Source organism: Mesoplodon densirostris, chromosome 5, assembly GCF_025265405.1.
Source record: "Mesoplodon densirostris isolate mMesDen1 chromosome 5, mMesDen1 primary haplotype, whole genome shotgun sequence".
NCBI classification, from domain to species: domain Eukaryota; kingdom Metazoa; phylum Chordata; class Mammalia; order Artiodactyla; family Ziphiidae; genus Mesoplodon; species Mesoplodon densirostris.
Window position 1 is genome coordinate 143,078,548 of NC_082665.1, and position 4,821 is coordinate 143,083,368.

Consider the following 4,821-nt stretch of genomic DNA (forward strand, 5'->3'; position numbering starts at 1 on the left):
TCTTTTCTTACTTTGGATTCTCTCAGTCGCAGACCCTAAGACAAGAACTTGGGTTCAAGAAGTTTATTTGAAAGATGATCTCCAGAAACACAATTGAGGAAGTATCAATAGAAAAAAAGTGAGACAAGGAGGAGAGAGATGTTAACAGAAAGGCATTCATTTAAAAAGGCCATCATCAGCTTCATTTTCACCTGCACTGTGACAGCAGTCCCCTAATGGGTCACCTTGTCTGGGTTTTGCTTTCCTAAATCCATCTCAACATGCATTCAAGGAAATGTATCCAAAGGGTCACCTCTCCCTTTTCAGGTTTCCAGATCCCTACCAGGTAAAATCCAGCTACTTAGCATTCGGCACAAGGCCTCCCACCACTTCACTCTTATTTGCCTTTCTTATCACTTCTTGCTCTGGCCTCCATCTGTAGTTTTGGACTCTAGGACTCGGCTACTATGGGACTCCCAATAAGACAGGCTCCTTCACAGCCTCTTGTTTTTGACTCTGCCTAGAGCACACTTCCCACTTTCTGTGCCTAAAATGCCTTATGCATCCTTCATGACTGGATCAGGCAGGCTTGCTCCATGACATCCCAGTGCATCTTGAGCAAACTTTTACATTGGCCCCGTGTATTATTATATCAACATAGTCTGTTCCCTTTTTCCATCTCCCATATTAGACCATAAGAACCTCAAGGGTAAAGGCCATTTACTATTCAGTAGGCACTTAATAAATATTGAACTGAGTACTAGTAGTACCACTCCTGACATCTCTCGACTTAAGCATATAAAATTGATTATAATTTATTGGGGGACATGAAATTACAAGCACTGTTTACTGAGGGAGTGAGGAAGAACACAGCAAGGAGGTCTGTTTTACTCTAGTATGTTGGAGTTAGCCAAATGCCCACGGCATAAATTGCTGGAGCTGGTGAAGGGGGGAGGCCAACAACCCCACTCTGTGCTCCTTGGCACTCTCCTTGGTGAATTTGCTAGGGTTTCCAAGATCTGGATTTGGCTTCAGCCCCTAGGCTGAAGATTTGTTTTTATTAATAGGTAGAGAGAATTTAAGCTGCTGTTTATCTTACCTACTTTAACTAGATGTAAACTCCTACCACAAAAACAGGTGACCTGATCTTACTTTCTTGAGATTCTCAAAACAGTCTGTTAATAAAGAACTTTTTGTCAACATTTATTATTCATTCATTCATTGAACTAATATTTTGTTTCATTTTAGTTAATTTTTTGAAAAAATATAACATGAACATGGTATGAATACTAAATGGTAAAAAAATAATATAGATCAGTGCTATCCAAAACATCACTCTGCAAAGATGGAAATATTCTATTTCTGTGTTATCCAATGCTGTAGCCACTATCCACATGACACTATGAAGCTTTGAAATGTGGCTAGTACAAATGAGGGACCGAATATTTTTTATTTTAATTAAGTTAAATTTAAATAGCCACATGTGACTAGTGGACAACTTATTAGTGTAAAATAGATAGTAAAACCTCTCTTTCCCAATGTTTCCCCTCAGCCGCCCAGTTCCTCTCCTCAAAGGAATCCATTATTATCAGATTTTTGAACATATTTCCAGTGATATTCTACACAGTCACAAACACATATAGATGTGAATGTGCACAAATAGCAGCATAGAAAGTTATACAAACCACTTGGAATTCTGGTTTTTCCCTTTAGATATTTTACTAACATTTCCACATCAGAATATAGGATTGCCTCATATAGGAGTACTGTACAGTGTTCCTTTTTGTGAGTGTGCCATAACTAGTTCTCTTTTCATGGACATTTTACTTGTTTTAATATTTTTCTGTGAAGACAATTTATAATAAATATTTCACACGTCCCCAAGGCCATGTGCATATTCCATGATTCACTAGAAGGACTCTCAGCTCTCAGAATATGGTTGTTCTCACAACCAAGGTTTATTACAGCAAAAGGATACATAACAGGCTCAGCAAGGGAAAAAGACACAAGCAGATTCTGGAGAAATCCATGCATAGGCTTCCTATGTTCTCTTCCTCCTGTGAGGGGACACACAGAGTGTGTTCCTTCCTTCAGCAGCAAAAAATGTAGTAACATGCATGCAATGTTTCTGCCCAGAGAAACCCATTAGACACTCAGTACAAGATTTTCACTGGGGACTGATCACATAGGTATCCCCTGCCTAGCCACTACCCAAATTCCAAATTTCTAGAAGGAAAGCAGTTGATTAATGTCCCAAGTGGGTATAACAGCCTTATCACTTAGGAAAAGTTTTGCATCAGTGCAGGTAACTATTTACCAGCTGGGTTCTCAGATGCCAACCAAGGGCCACCTTGTAAGCAAGTCCTTCTAAGACAGCAGCCTCAGGCTTGCTATGTTAATTCTTTTCTGCACCATGAATATCTTTTCACGTACCTGATTTTTTGGATGTGCAAGTATATCTGTAGGATAAATGCCTAGATGTAGAAACGCTGCATCAAAGAGCATAAATAACCTTTCTAATCCTGATAGATATTGCTGAGCTGTACCAATCTACACTTGCACCTCCAGGGTATGTGAGTGTTTCCTTAAATCCCCACAAACACAATGAAACAAATATTTTTAAAAATTTACTATGTACAAGGCAATATTCTAGGCACTGGCCATAGAGTGTTAAACAAGGCAAAGGCTTCCTGCTTATACTCTGTATGAAGGAAGGCAGGAAAAAAATAAGTAAATAAGTGAACAAAAAAGTTTAAAATAATGATAAATCATAAGAAGAAAGTAGAATAATATCATATAATATATGGGGGCAAAGAGGACTATTTTGGATTCAACAGTCAAGGAAGTTCTCTCTGATCAAATGATCTTTGAGATGAGATCTGAATTACAAGGAGACAACTACCCCAAGACTGGAGGCACAGGCCTACTATATAGACTTAATGGAACCATCCATAGGCCTCAAGGCTAAAACAGAAAGAAGGTCACTATGGCCAGAACACAGTGCTGGATCAAGGGGGAGAATATCTCAAGTTCAAGCCAGAGAAGACAGCTGGGGCTTTCTATGTCAATGCAAGAAGTTTGGGTTTCATGCTGAGTGTTGGGGAAGGCAGTCTCATGCACATGCATGCTGTCTTCAACCCCCTCTCAGCCACATAAGAATGGGCCATGAACTTGCAGACCTGCCTTACCAAGAGCAAAAGAGTCCTCACAACCTCCCATCTGTCGATGGGTTTATGACCTTATGTGAGAATATCTTTCCCTGTTTCAGACTCAATCATGTACTGCTTTGTTCTGCTTGGGTGTCATATGACACCCAGTCAGCCCCACTACTATATCTGTTACCTGCAGGGGGAGGACAGGGTCCTTCCTCTGTAGCACAAAAAGGGTGCGTGCAGGCCAATTGCCCTGCATGGGCTGCTAGGAGGAACCTGCTGGCCGTGGGGGTATGACACTCATCACTGAAGCTGATCTTGCTCTGTCTCCCCTCTAAGTGAGTAAAGTGTTGTTCCATCCAGTGCCTGACAGTGTTGTTTTCCTTGGACTCTGCTACCAAGATGTCAAGGCAGAAGTGCAACAGATACCACTTGCTCAACAAATGCAATGTGAAATTTTGGAAGATTTTAAGTAGGAGACAAGAGTGATCAGTTGACAACTGTGTAGAGAGTTTTGAGAAAAATATAAGAAAAAGAAGAAAAATTTGGAAGTTATAAGGTGAGAGATGATGGTGATGAAACTACAGGAGTAGCAGTAGGGACAGAAGAAGTGAAGCCAACAAGAGTTGCTGAGAGTTTGGATGTGTATATACTGGGGACTGAAACCAACATAATCTCTGCCCCTGTGTTAAAGGATCCTGGAACAAGCATAATTTCTTTTCTCCATGTTAAATAGTAATGAGAACAAGCATAAAGTAACAGCTAACTGCTTGAGGAAATACTAGCTTCTTAAAGACAAGACTATAGAAACAACTAAATAGCTTACTCATCAAGACTAACAGCTTCGGGGTGGGGGGATGGTGGTGGGATGAATTGGGAGATGGGGATTGACATATATACACTAATATGTATAAAATAGATAACTAATAAAAACCTGCTATATAAAAAAATAAATAAAATAAATTACAAAAAAAGGCTAACAGCTTCAAAACTATAGCCTTGACATAGCTACTAAACCAAAATTATTATGTTATAAACTCTATCTAATCTCAACCAGTTTCTTGCCTTAGAAGATTCACCTTAAAAATTACTCAGCCCACGCCCTAAAATCCTGTAAATATCCTCCCTGACTTCAGAGACACTGCTAAGATGTCAAGGTGATCTTCTTATTCACTACAGAGGTCTAATAAACTCAGCTGTGCTTGATCAGCAGCTTTTTTTTCATGTTTTCTTGTAGTGTTAAAGGTCCAGAATATGTTTGGAGAAAGGGAGAAAGAAGCAAAGAGAGTCTCATGGAAGATTACTGTCGTATCTCTATTACTGTAAAGTTTTCAGAATCTCAGTATGAGATCCCAGTAGAATGAGTCCTAGATTAAAATTCAAAATGCTTAGTCTATGGCAAACCCATCGACTTAAACCTCTCAGTGCCTCAAGCTCTTTTTTCTACTAAATCATGTAAAAATAAAAAATTAACCTCTCATCCGCCTTCAAAAAGTGTGAAATTATATATGTAAAACACTGAGGATATTGAGGGGAAAACTAAACTTTATGAAGTAAATGAACTGTATTATTTTCTTTCTTTCTTTCTTTTTTTTAAAGTTATACTTTTTGTTTATAACTTTATTTATTTTTGGCTGTGTTGGGTCTTCGCTGTTGCATGCGGGCTTTCACTAATTGCAGTGAGAGGGCG